The 14,450-nt window shown below is 39.9% G+C and overlaps 1 protein-coding gene and 1 long non-coding RNA gene across 3 annotated transcripts in view; one reads left to right on the top strand and one right to left on the bottom strand.

The window, feature by feature from the left end:
• COL5A2 (collagen type V alpha 2 chain) overlaps positions 1-14,450 on the bottom strand; it is a 165,662-nt gene that overhangs the window by 150,176 nt on the left and 1,036 nt on the right. Inside the window, exons 1-2 of one of the 2 annotated variants that reach the window (XM_048952595.1) lie at positions 11,110-11,172; positions 3,943-4,080 (exon numbers count right to left, since the gene is read on the bottom strand). The gene's annotated coding sequence lies outside the window, so the exon portion shown is untranslated. Of the gene's footprint in view, positions 1-3,942; positions 4,081-11,109; positions 11,173-14,450 lie in introns of those variants that run through there. The other variant, XM_048952594.1, reaches the window with a different exon arrangement.
• On the top strand, positions 11,530-12,620 carry LOC125696644 (uncharacterized). Its single transcript, XR_007378466.1, has 4 exons — positions 11,530-11,627; positions 11,831-11,927; positions 12,143-12,248; positions 12,441-12,620. It is a non-coding gene; the product is annotated as an uncharacterized LOC125696644 (long non-coding RNA).

Raw genomic sequence — 14,450 nt, 5'->3', positions numbered from 1 at the left:
ATTCTCTGATTGCAACTGTAGCCATGAAAACACTGAATCAGTGCAATCTAAGAGAAGTACTATTTAACTAACATTCAATAGTTAAATACTTAAAATCATTATAGCAAAATTTTTTTAAAAAACACATTCTGCTTAAAAATAGCTTAATCAGGAATCACTCTGGAACCAAAATACAACAGAAAACTCAGTTCTTTCAAATTGGAATCTCTTAAGGAATGTTGCATAAAGAACTATAAGCCTTGAAAAAATGCACTTGATGCAGATCAAAAAACTAATTACCAAAAGTTCATTTTCATTTATTAAGCACTCATTTTGTAGCACATGTACATTTGAGAAAAAGATGGACAGAAATAACTCAGAGGCATCTTTGGCAAATGGTTGGTGATTATGCTTCCTTTAACTCTGAAGAAATCTGATGAACAGGTCTCAACCATGATAAGGCCAGCTAAACAGTTAACCCTGCTCACCTGTTATCCAGTCTTCCTCCTATTGTAGAATACCAGCTAAAGCAAGGAGCAAGTGAAACATACTGTTTCCTACTGGTCCACAAAAGCTTAAACAGGTGCTGATAAGGAATCCACATATGATTCACATTCTGCATTCCCAGCTAAGAATAACTTAGCAGGAAATTCAACATAATTGTCTCTGACTTCTAAATCTCAGGGGCAGCTGGCCAAAAAAAAGCAAAGTAATACTAATAAATACAGATTTGATGTTGGAGATTCTTCAAAGACACAGATGATTCATTTTTCTATTATTTTCACCTACACATAACAATACAGTGATGGACATATTGCTCTATCTATCCTGTCACCAACAAAACCAAGAGCACACGTCACAAAATAATCACAGGTATAAACTTATGAGCATGTAGTAGGTTAATGAGATGAAACTCCTCTTTGTGGGAGACTTTCAGTCACTCAGTACAAATAGGGTACCTGAAGAAAGTGACATGCATTATTACCTGTAGTCAACTGTATTTTGTGAGCTTCTAAGAAAAATTCAAACACCAGCCAAAATAATCGTTCTTAAAGACTAAATAATGAATTTGAATAAGTTTCTCAAGTATAAAATGAGGCCTGTCTTTCAGGTATCTAACAAGTAGAGCCCTTTAAAAAACGCCACATTTTCAGAAGAAGCACAAGGGATTAAGAGAAGATAATCCCACTGCTGACCAAGGCCGGATGGAAACAAGAATGCAAAATATTTGCATTAAGAGCATTTTGCTGGAAAACCCCAAACCACAAAAAGTCAGACGCAGTCTGTGAACTGCAAAGGTCACGCACATAAGAGAGCTGCCCCAAAAGTAGCACCTCTTATTTCATTACATTGGCCCATGAAGTCTCTGACTGCTATGGTAGCAGAGGTAGAACCCTCTTGATATCCTGTGACATGTTGCTATGGGACAGGTGGCAGCAGAAGTGCAGTCTGACAAAATGACAGCTGACATGGAAAAGCATCTGAAGCAAAGCACTGCATTTTAATTCTTCCATGCTGAAAAATGGCACCCAGTGACATTCATCAATTCTTGCTCAGTGTTTATGGAGACCAAACAAGGGATTGAGCACAGCAAGTGTGGGTAGTGCACAACAGTAACGTTAAAGACAAGGCATATTCTGGATAGCAGTGCAAATGTTCACAAGCACAGCATACAGGTTCTTGTTTCTCACTGGCAAAAATACACATCACGAGTGGTGGTGACTACATTGGAAAAGTGTGCTTTGCAGCTGACAATTTGCTCTATCCAGTAGCACTATTGTGATTGCATAAGCTGTTGTAGTTCACAGAAATAAAAAGGAAGCATTGCTTTCAGAGTCACTTAAGCAGCTTAGAGAAGAGCACTGCAAGGTGAAAGAAGCAACATCATGAGGATGGCTGTGCAAAATAAGTCTTGCTTCTCCTAAATGTTATTTCTTCTGAGTTTGCTCACAAATATAACCCATAAAACCGCCTTCACAACCAGGCTAGTCTGAAGTATGCAGAGTACCCGTAATTTTTGCATTCAATTTGCCTACTGTGCTACACTTAACTAGCATTTCTGATGTCATTCAGCAGATATTGATAACTCCTGTCCCCAACACGCATAGTTGCATCATCAGACCTCAAAACCAATGCAGCAATTTGCTTAAAATTACAGCTAATTGCTGTAAAGTACAGTGAAGTCAGAAAAGCTATGTGTGGATCAACAATATTGGAATAGGAATTTGCTACTCACTGAAGTTTAATATCATGAGCCAGAATCCCTGTTTGAAATCTTAAGTCATAGAGCCTTGTTCTCAGAATAGGTGTGTCACATGTGTCTCAATGAATACACACACACGTATGGGTGAGAAAAGCATCACTTGGCATAGTTAATCTACCTGCTTGAAAAACACTTGTTGTGATTCATACCGGATATTACTTTGTATATGTCCAAACTACACAAAACAAGCAAAAAATCCTCTTTTCTACTCATATGCCAGTGTCGAGACTTTTTTCTGATATCCAGGAAAAAAGCAACACACTCCTAAACCCCTACACACTCACTGTTACAGTCAAAGAAACAAAATCCTATTTTGTTGTATGGCTATAACACTGGGACGCCTTCCTGAGCAGGAATTCAAGTGTTCTCTTTTTCCTACTGAAAAAGCCTGCATGCTATTTTGATTAATAATGTGTCAGATACACTTGGCTGGTCTAACAACATGATGAAATGCTTTTTCCACTGTAACTAGAGAAAAAGTATTCCTGTTCCGTGTGTGAATTATGACTTCATTTTCCTCTAAAGAACTGGCTTTGAAATGGGTTTCAGCAACACGTTAAAAATAGTGTAGGCTGGTACTTCTTTCGCCCTCTGGAAGGTTCAGTTCTAGCAGGCATACACTCTCAGTAACCACTAGAAACAGAATCAGGCTTGAAAATGCTTAAAATTACTACAACCAACATAGTAAGAAACTGTTTTTAGGCCTAAATAAGCCATGTATGTAGAATACTGGTAATCTGTATATTTCACTAGGAGATACACACAAGGCTGACACAGGTAACTGCCTTTGCAGAAAGCATGTTGTTACACTAAACACTTGAAGCAGTGTAGCTACAGGCTCCTAGTTTGTTTATTATGAAATTTTACTTGCAAGATAAACAGCACAACTCATTATTTCTTTTTCTTATTCAAAAATAATTTGTTTTAATTCATGTGTAGCACAAGTAACAGAATACCTTTCTTGTTAAGAGCTACTGCAGCTCATGGACCTCAAAGGGACTTAATGCAGAAAGCAGTAATGCACACCTAGAAGCAGCTGGTCTACCTAGGATGAGATGGAGGCTTTGACCTTCTCTTCCCTAAATGCTGAACATTTTAAGTTTGAACAATCTGACATTTACATCTCAGTAGAGAGAAAAGTAAAGAACTTCTCCTACCAAAAGCATTTTGGCTTGGAGAAGTAAACCACAGCCATACTCCTAAAAGCTGAATGGAAACACACTTATTTTAGACTTGTCCACAGGCATATGCAGAGCTTCTGTTTTTAGGAGACCTCCTTTTTTCAGAATTCAATGCATAATATCAAATAACTACACCAGGTTTATAAACGCCTTTGAAATTTTCTAGATGGAGAAGTCTTGTATAGAGAGGACTAATAGGAACTCAGTCATGTTAAATGGAGACCACCTTCAAGACCTGACTGCTAAAGCAAGAGTAATAAGCATTTCTTTCCCTTAAGAGTGCTATCACATTCTGGAAAGTGGATTCTGAATTTGCCAGTGGACAAGCTTAGAATGAAGTTAAGTGCTTCTGCAAAGAGCAAATCAGCCCCAGCACTCCCCTTACTTATGGCAGCATCTCCTGGAATTTAAATCAACCATTAGAAAACGTTCAAGGACACTGCTGTGAAAATGAGAAGTTTATTCAAAACCAAAATGCCGCTATTTTGTTTTCAATTAACCAATCTACTTCAGTCTTACCATCCGGGTGACTCCACCAGCTCCAGTGAAGATGACAACTGAGAAGCTGAATTCATGTAAACGTCATCCTAAGGGTTGCCTCCTGAACCCAAAAACAGGAACTGGCACAAAGCAAGCAGACGAACACATTCTGAAGTCCTGTAAACAGATAAAAATGAACTAATAAATATCAGGTATAATAAATATCAGGTATGATCTGACATGTTCCATGACATAGAACACAGGTGTGCTTTTCCTAACGCTCAGACACAGGAGATATCCTTTAGCATCTGCTATGGTGCCCAATTACTGAGCAGCCATCAGTGCCTACAGTGCATACGTAAACATATACCCTATCACTGTGCATACTGTAACTCCCACTAGCTCACTCTAATCATCCATGTGAAACAAGGTGCTCAACAACCAGCTTAATGGAAAAACCAGTGACCTCGCTCATTTGCCCGCCTCTTCCAAAGCCTGCTGCAGAAGCACACACCAGCTGTGTCCACAGCTTTTGCCCTACAGCTCCTGCAAGGACAACACAACTACCAGCAAAAGCTGCAGGAAAAAGAGCAGCAACCAAATCACACTCCCTTGCCATTTTCAGAGCAGTTGAGCCAGAAACTATTCCACTGAGGGTACCTGACTTCAGGAAGTCCACACACTTCATGTAACAACTTAAATGGGGACCAGGATTAGAGACCAAGAAATCAAAACATGACTGCAGATGCAACTATCAAGTTCATTTGTAGTTTGATGCTCACACTTGAAATCTCTATTCCCCATATTTAGTAGTCCCACTTTCCATGGCTTAAGTTTGCTTAAATTAAAGGTATTTTATAGATAAACCAGAACAGCATTCTTTTTCCCTCTGCATAATTCCCAGCCAAACATTTCCAGCATTTCTATTTCTATTGGAATGCCATGAGAACAGACACTTCCTGCATTCTTCTCTAAAAAGTAGCATCCTCCCTGTCTGCATGACACTGGCATGTCAACAGCAAAGTAGTTTCCTCAAAGGAATAATCACTAAGTTCTCTTTCAGTACTTCCAAAGAAGTCATTCCACTTTACTCTGTGTAAATAGCATCATCAGCAAGCAGACTGAGCTTTAGAAAAATTTGTCTCTGCAATCCTTCTTCTGTTGTCCTGTCCCATCCAGGATAGCCCAAACTGCAGAGGCAGAATGTGCAAATACATAAACATACATCCATGCCAGTTAGCAGTAGTAGCACTCTGCCCACAGATTCTCAAAATCCTGGGATACTCAGCACCCCTAGAAAAAAAGTCAAATGCAAGCAGTTCAGCTTCAAGCACTTCTAGTCCTTCATGCTTCTGCTGATTCTGTACATCGGCAGCTGCATCTTCATAGGCTGATGACACTCCAGGAAAGCCATTCCTTGTAGTTAAGTCTCTGGAAGTCTCAGCCCAAGGCCTTCCTTTCCATACTGTAATTACAGCTTAATATATTCACTTCTGAACATCTGTGGGTTTTTTCTGTTAGAAAGCCTAATCTTTTTCCCCAAATGTACTGTTTCATTCAAGATCACCTAAGAATTCATAGCATTGTTGAAGCATCAGAGACAACTGCTATACACATCAAGACTTGTTCCTCCCTTTGCAATACACTAACATCTACTCACCTGTTGCCTTTTCAATATTAGCACAAGACTTCATTTCTATCCTCCCCATCTGGCTTCCTCCCTTTTACGTCACTTGTGCTGCTGCTGAGAAACACAGCCATCCCGAAAGCCAAAGAAGCCACCAAGGCCTCACAATTTAACAAAGCTCTTGCTTCTTGAAGAGAGTCTCACAGCTCAGCAACTAGCACGATAGAAACCAAAACACTTCTTGTCACACTATCATTAAAAGACAACACAAAGACATTACCTGCCACCTCACACATGACAAAGTAACATGCAACATTGCCCACAGAAATAGAAATGCAGTAATACTACAGGACATTTGATTTGGCTTCTCAGAAATCAACTGCAATGCAAGTAGTAACAGCATCCAAGCCAACTGTATGAAATCAAAGCATTTTCTATTGTGTCCTTACAGGATTTTTTTTAATTTCAACTAAAAATACAATCCACATGGATAACAGCTGGTTAATTCCACAAGCCTGAAACACACCCATTCAAATAAAATGCAGTGCAAGTTAACTTGAACATTTATCATAAAACTGCCTGAAGCCCAGCTTTCTAGATTTTGACAAGAAACCTTTGCTGCATTTGGCAGCCATCCTTTGGTGCAGATGTCAGGAGTTCTTGTCTACTGACATAGTTGCTCAATGGAAGAATAAAAGTTGCTGACCAAGTTGCAGAATCTTTCACTATCTTTTCTTTTACAGCCTGGATTGTTTCAGGTATTTCAAAAGCTACACATTCTATATGATTATTTAGTACCAAAAGCAAGCTTTTGGTTCTGGTCCTCTGCCCCTCTACTCTAAGCACACATTTCACAGAACTCCTCACGTGGCTAACAAACCATTTATCTTACACTGAGCACTTATCAAAATCCCTACAGCACCAGCCAAGTACTTCAGTTCCACCTATTTTTCCATGCAAGAGATAAAGCAGTTGTGATCCCTTTTTCTCCATGCAGAAGTGACTGCAGCACTGCAGTAATAACATACCCAGGCCCTGGGGAAAGGGTGGGCCTCAGATTGAGGAAGAGCAAACTCTTTGGGCAGCCAGAGAGAAGACTAGAAAGGCTCCAGCAGGAGCCCTGTCTGGCCTTTCATAGCCAGTCACATCAAGTTCTCCCAAATGATGACAGCTGCAGTGGCAAAACATGTACCCATAACTGTCATTCTCAAACACAATGTTATTTCACCTTAGGAAATACCAGCCTGATGTTCATGAAGCTGATAAGAGCAGGCACATGGCAGAATCAGACTGCAGTTAAAGAACTTAAGCTACACAGATACCAATTAAAAAGGCAAAAGAGCAGAACAAATAGTCACAGAATCATAGGATTTGGAACTTAAATGCTGATGAAGCCTGTTTCCTATTGTAGATTTCAACCATTCACCAGTCTGTGGAAGGTGGGACATTTTCTTAAAGAGAAGTATGTTAGTTCATTTCATCCCCATGTTTACCAAGAAACTACTCAAAATCTGAAAGAAAACTACCAGGAAAAATAGAAGTCTACTCTACACAGAAAACATGCAATAGCAGCACAGTAAAAACAATAACTTCAGAAAAAGAAGATTGCTATTTTTAATTTAATTTAAGACTGCTTTACTGCAGTATACTGCCTATGATGCCTCAGAGAACACAATCTGAGGTGATTACTCATAAAACCAAAGACATTTAAACCCAACAGAAAGAACCAAACTAGATTAAGTATAGTTTAGAACAGAAAACTGACAGAGCACTCATAAACATAAAAGTGTCCCAGCTACATACGTGGTTCCACAGAGCACATTGGGCATCCTTGCCATTTAAATAAGTTCAATCAATTACATGGTAAATTCCACCAGCTCTGTAATTCCCCATAGAGGATTTGTCTTACAGCTCTGCAGTTGCAGTTAACAAGCTTTGGCAAAGAGCTTGTTAAGTACCTAGTGGATTCATACATGCACAACATGTAATAAGACCATTTGATAGAATTAGTGCCTAAGAACTTACACTTAGAATCAATCTGTTATGCAGCAAGACAACTGAGCAACTGCCTGGGATCTACACAGAGATCTGCACAGTATGCTTAAACACTTGCACGTTCACTTCAGCCTTCTTCACTGCATGTAAGCATTGTAACTAACTCCTGTTAGCTTATGTCTGTCAGCCCAATATATTGTACAACACAACTCAAATCATAATGATTGGATTGTTTCTAATAGCCAAAAAGGCCCTGTCTGTATTATTTCACAGTATGAGGTGTTGTTTTTCTCCTCATATTTAAAAGCAGTTACTCAGAATAAGAAAAACACTGTGCATTAAAAACATCACAACACTAAAAAAAACATACAGGAAATTTGGACTCCTTCTGTTTTGATCAGTGCCCTTCTCAAGGGAGATCACAGTCACAAACACTTGCAACAGACTGCCCCGATGAAACTCAATGCAACAGTTAACAATCTACCTGTCAGCAGCAGGAAGAAAATCCTTTCCAATAGATATCTGAACTTGAATCTTTGGAAATCATTTGAAAAAATGAGTTCTACATCAGCTTGAATACACTTACAAACTAGAGCTTTGTTGGCACTGCTTATCTCTGAGAAGTCCTACAATAGGAAACAACACATCCCCTTCAGACAAGCATCAATACATGCTAGGCAAATGCCAGGGTGTGAAAGAAACATTTGTGCAAAACACCAGAAGAAAGCAAAGGATACATTTCTCATGAGAAATAAATGAGAAAAAGAAAAAAACAGTTAATCCTATTATCTGCAATATCAGATTAAGGAAGGCAGGTTCTGACCTGACTTTATATTACATGAACTGATTCAGAGCAGTACTGGGGCATCACCCCCGATTCTTCCTATCAGTCTTTGAGGCCCCGCTCAGTTTTCTCTCCCACAGACAGCTCTCACAGCAGAATATGTTTTAATACTGAAAAACCAAGTCCTACAGCAACTTCCTGAAGTGCCCTTCAGAAAGCAATAAAGAAAGCTAATCCTAATAAACTAATGCAAGCAAGTTCCTTTTTTCTCTCCAAGAATTCCTTTTTTTTTTTTCTTTTTTTTCTTTTTACCAGTGAGACTCTGCTCAACATAAAAGCTCCACCCAAACCATAACAACTCTGGCCTGCCTCACCCAGCAACTGAGCACAACTCACCGCTGGGCCCCACTGCTGCTGTTTTCAGCAGGAACAGGATGGGATTTAAAGAAGACTGTGATTACCAGGAGTAAGAAAGAGCACAAGCCAAATTAAAAGAGAACAGTACAGCTTGAGATCTGCTGCTTTGTGGCTGGAAATGCTAGGAGCAGGCAAACAGTGTTTACACATAGTAACAGCTGGTTTGTATCAGAAGAAAGGCTATGAATATTCGTTGGCCTACAAGCAGAGAGTTAAATTGACTAAAAGTCTTCTTTCATCCAGACCTCTTTATACAGCAGTGCTCACTTTCCCTAGATGGACAAAGCTTGGCCTACTTCATTGCTGGTAAGGAAAATGAAAAACATGTCACAGCACTGGAGATCCAGCAACTGCTCAAGGAAAATAAGCTCACAAGGCTCATTTGAGCCACACTCTACTCAAGCAGTATTATTGCTTACTAGCAGCCACTGTTTCCAGAGAACAAAACCTCAAAACAAGATTCTTACACAGATTCATACATTCTCACACATCTGTTGTCTCTCACACCAGATTTTCTCTGCAGTTTGATTTCACAAAGAAATCTAAGATGCAAACTCCGTTGTGTTTTCCAGCATATCCTTAGAATACTGTAGAAAGTAAAAGTTACTCTGATTTCATTTTTGCATAAAGGAAAACAGTGCAGCAGCAACAACAGGATTTGAAAAGCATTAATATGACAGAAGCATTCAACACACACAATCGCTTTCTCAGTGAACAAAAAAAGCTGTAAGGACACTGAGGATGATGCCTGGCTCCATTGAGTAAATCCAGAAAATGGGCATCTTGTTCTACCAGACATTTGTTTCCCCATGTGAAGCCCCTACAGTTCTCTATGTTTGCACTGTTATGACTGTAATGCACATACAGATGCACAATATGCAAATAAAACATAGTAACTTTGTACGAAGCAGCTGTATGGGATGACACATGCATACATGTGTCTCGTTCCAATTTATAAGAGGGAGATGAGGTTCTTTCTCCCGGTGTGAGATTAAGAAACAACAGTTCATATGTTGTTTCATCCAGTTTATTACCAAACCTAACCAGGGAGAAAGGGAAGGAGGGCAATAGAAAAGATGGGAAAGAAGCAGGAGTTGGATAGAGCAGGGACAATCACCAGCAGGATCCAGCAGCGGTCCTGTTGCACAACATTTGAAGGTCCCAGGCAGACGCAGCAGGGGGCAACGAGCAGCAGCAGCATGGCCAGCAGGCAGATAGACAAAGAAGTCGCGGAGCCAATCATTGAAACAGCAGCAGCACTCAGGCAGCAGGCACAGGAGAATTCAACAGCATGCAGGAGTCACCTCACAAGGAATCTGCTGCCAGAAACCTATCCTCATGGTTTTCAGTTCCTCTTTTATCCTCCTTGTTCTCCTACCTACGTGACAAGGATGGGCCTTGAGCAAGAGTCATTGAATACCCCCCGAGATGGCCATCATCCTGAGATAGGTCCACACAAAGGAGCACATCACAACTATTGAGCTACAGCTCACCTCACTCTCATTACCCCTGGCCTTGTCCATCTGCATTCCCCCAGCTCACAACCTTTGCCCAGGACTTGCCTGGACTTGTTCACCTGTGTCCTTCAGACAAAGGATTTCGCAATCCTTGCTCAGGACTTGAACAAGTCCACCTGTGTCCCCAGCAAGCTTTGAGACACAGACGTTAACAGAACAATATCTTGCAACAGGGAAACACACCTTACTAAAAAACCAAGACAGACTATTCACCAAGTTTTATCTGTGCTCAAGAGGCAAAAAGAGCTCAGCACTCCTCACAGTTCATGAGAAATCTCTACAGAAAGTCAGTCTTAAAAGAAACAACACATTTCACTGAAAATGTCTCAGATGACGCACAGCTGTGCTATCAGCAGGTGAATTGCTGTTCACCTTTTATGTTACACTCAGTTCTGTTTTCATATTCCTACCTTCTCACTGTTTGGAAAAAAAAAAAATAGAGACTGAAAAAATACTCCGTGAATTCCACGCTGGCAAAGTGCAATAGAAATTCTTTACTCTAAAATCTCACAAGTCTTCCCACTACATCATTACCTTTCTAATGAGTAACCAACTCCTTAACAATGAAAAAAAATGTAATCAGCAGTAATAATGATATAAACACATTTGTAAGTTAAATTTTACTAGCCAATAGAAGCGCAAAACTGACAAAATAATAGAAGCTACTGTAAGAAACCATCATAAACCAAAACACTGTAAGAAAAAACCTCCCTATTTCTTCCACCAACACAACAAAATGACAGAAAGCACAACAATAACAACAAGCTAACAAATTCTCAAACTACAGCAAAAAAAAGTCATATTCAAACACAACCACCAAAAAAACAATGAAATACTTACTTACACAACACAGAAGATTCACTTACCCTAAAAAACTTCCACCACACAGAAACCACCAGTCCAAACCTCTACCTCTACTGCCAGCCCTTAAGTGAGGTCTGGGAAGGGCTGGATCCTGGCTCCTCCCCTTCCAATCAGTCAGATGCACTGCATGCACCTGAGCTCCCTGGGTTGGCCTTGCCTTCCCACCAGGTGCTCAATCACTGCTTCAGGCCATGTCTCAGCACTACAGCAACTACAGCACTACAGCAACCAAACATCTCTTAATTGCCTTTGGTCTCTGGTGAGCTGTGTAATAGAGTAATTGCTATCTCAATTCTATATTAAAAATTTTGAATATGCTGTCCTTTTTCAGAGGCGTAACAAAAATGCTGAGTAGCAAGGCAGGGCCAACACAGTTGAGCTCAGGTGCATGCAATGCATCTGGCTGATTGGAAGGGGAGGAGCCAGGATCCAGCCCTTCCCAGACCTCACTTAAGGGCTGGCAGTAGCCAAGGCAGCCTTTCTTGCTGGATATTTGTGTCTTAACTGTTGCTTTTTGAAAGTAAGTAGTTCTTTTCTGTTGTTTCTACTGATGCTGTACCTGGGCTCTTTTTGTTTTCCTATACCTGCAGTCTTTACTATTCTTTTATTAGCATCCCATTGTAGTTGCTTTAAAAATTGCTTTATAATGATTTAAATTCATATAATTTAAATTTTGTTGTATAAGGTTTATCTTTTTTTGTTTGTTTGTTTATCATGTACTAGGTTAGTCTATCAGTTCATAAGTTGCCTCAAAATGAAAGTTCTTGAAGGAAAAAAACAGGAGTCTACGTGATTCTATACTGCCATGGAAAAAAAACTTGTAAGTATCTTGATGTTGTATCCTGTGCCATGAGGCATTTATTTGTTCTTCTCTTAATAAGAGAGATACTCAAATATTGTGTTGTATAATGTGAAGTACTACTTAAGGCGTTTGGTGAAATAAAATAATACATACAAGTCACTTTAGATGGTGAGGGCTCCAGGTGGGGTAGTAAGCAGGAAAGCATTGCTTGTAACAGGTTTTTCCTGTTTTAGTCATTCAAGCTGCTGTGGGATTTGGCTGTTCAAAAGCTACTGTTTTTCACTTCTTTATCAGACAGAAAGGATGCTTACATGAGAACTTACTGGTGTACTTCTAAAGGTAAGAACAATCAATTGGTGCTATCACCTGCAGGCTCTTGGGTTGTATTTGCCTGCTGCGTTCATCTTGCCAGTGTGAAACTGTCTCAGGTGCTTGTTAGGCCTGTCTCTAAGCCTGGCCAGGAGCACTGTATGTTGTAAGGGCTGCAGTCAGTATTTGTGCTTTAATTCTTCCTCTCCTTTTTCATTCTAGTGAGTTGTTGCTGTTTTCTTGGTTTCACTCAAAACTTCATATCACCTTTTGAACACGAAGGAAGCAGAGCACTTTGTTGGACCAAATCATTACACGGTACCACAGTTTTGCCTTTCCTTTGACAGTGACAGATGTAATAGTAGGAAGTAAAACGTGCAAAGGCTGCACTAGTACAGAGGTCCCTGTGGGACATCCCAACTCAGTTCTGCTTTCCTAGCTTTAAATACTCACTTCATAAAAATGTAGTTATTCTTGTAGCACCCTCTAGTGTTCCTAGCAGTCCTGAAGCACAGATATAAAGACCATGATCTTATCTGAAATCTCTTCCTCCCAATTAAAAACTACTGATTTACCCCACTGAAGGAGCTTTGTAGAACATCACATACTCCTATTCTATATTTAACTCTGATCGGTCATGTTCTATTTTCTTTCAGAAGGCAATGAAGTTCTAGTTTTCATACAACACAACAAAGGAATTAGGCCTCTCCACCTTAATAATGCAATTATAAGAGATAATCATAGAACCATAGGATGATTTGGGTTGGAAGAGATCTTTCATGATGATCTGAAGATCATCTGGTTGCAACCTCCTGCTACAGGCAGGGATGCATCCCTCCAGACCAGGCTGCTCCCAGCCCCATCCAGCCTGGCCTTGGATGCTTCCAGGGAAGGGGCCATAATGAAGACTGCCAAGTGTAAGATTCTCTTTTACTCCTTACAGTCCTTGAACTAGTACAAAAAAAGCATAGAAGACCAGTCAATATTACGTATATCATCCTATGATCTTGATTTATGACAATTAGAGAGCTAAGACCCACTGTGTAGTTTAAGAACAGTGTGTCATGTTCTGAAGTGTGCTGACTACCTGACCTTCATGCTCAAACTTAAAAGCAGCATGCAGGCTACAAGCAGGGAGCTTTTTGTAGCCACAAGTGTTCTCAGTGTTCTTAAGCAAGGCACAAAACTAGCCATCCTATTAAGCTGCATGACTGAAATAAAGGAAGTTTTCAAAAAAGCAAACCTGCTGAATAGTAGCTGGAGTGCAAAATTATTATTTCAAAAGCTTCTGCCCTTGATTGTATTACTCACTTCATGCATTGAAATGGTGCAGTGGTTGCCTTGAGCAACTTCATTCTGCTGGTCAGGGTTGTCCACTGTACTATTAACATGGGTTTTGGTGTTGATGCAGCGAGTTTGCAAACAACAAATACACAATCTAGACTCAGTAGGTAAAGCAAACGAGCATTATCTGTTTAGTATGTGCTTTTGCCTGGATGGGTTTTCATGTAAGTTGAGAAAGAAATACAATTACTTTCCCATACAACATGTAAACTTTAAGAACAAATTCATTTTCTCCAGTTGGTTTATGGAACATTTCTCACGAAGTTCTGCAAGGAATTCTAAATGCAAATGGCTATTTACTGTATCAACTATTCTCCCGATTCACTGCAGTGCATATAATAAAATGATCTACCTTGTAGCACTTTATTCTGGAAGTCGCAGCTCCTCCTAACTAAGCAACCTGCTGAAAGCACTGCAGTCCCTAACAGGACCAAGATGTAATTTTAGAAGAAACATTGGCAAATTCCTTTGGCTTTGTGCAGATGCGCCTACAAATTTTATATTCTCGATGTAAATCTGAACAAATGAGAGAACCACACAAAGGCCACACCTCAGCCACATGAACACAAATTAGAACGGTCAACAGCTGAGACTGCTTTTGCTCCTTGCTCATTTGAAAACCACAACCCAGATACATCCTGGTAACTCTCACTCCCCAAGTCTCCCCAAAATTCTAAGGCGCTGTTCTGCTTGTGTCTGTTTAAATTCATCAATCTGTGTGCTTAGCCCAGGTTTTGGCCTCTTTTAAAAAAACAAACAAACAAAAAAAAAACACTTTATGAGACTGAACTAAAAAGCCAGATGACATAGATTTAACAAAAACACACTAAAAACACTTTACAGGACTACCAGAGAACTTAAGGCAACCAGTTTGACTTGGAACACAAC

The sequence above is a fragment of the Lagopus muta genome, chromosome 8 (assembly GCF_023343835.1).
Source record: "Lagopus muta isolate bLagMut1 chromosome 8, bLagMut1 primary, whole genome shotgun sequence".
Taxonomy (NCBI): Eukaryota; Metazoa; Chordata; class Aves; order Galliformes; family Phasianidae; genus Lagopus; species Lagopus muta.
This window is presented reverse-complemented; position numbering and strand designations above follow the sequence as displayed.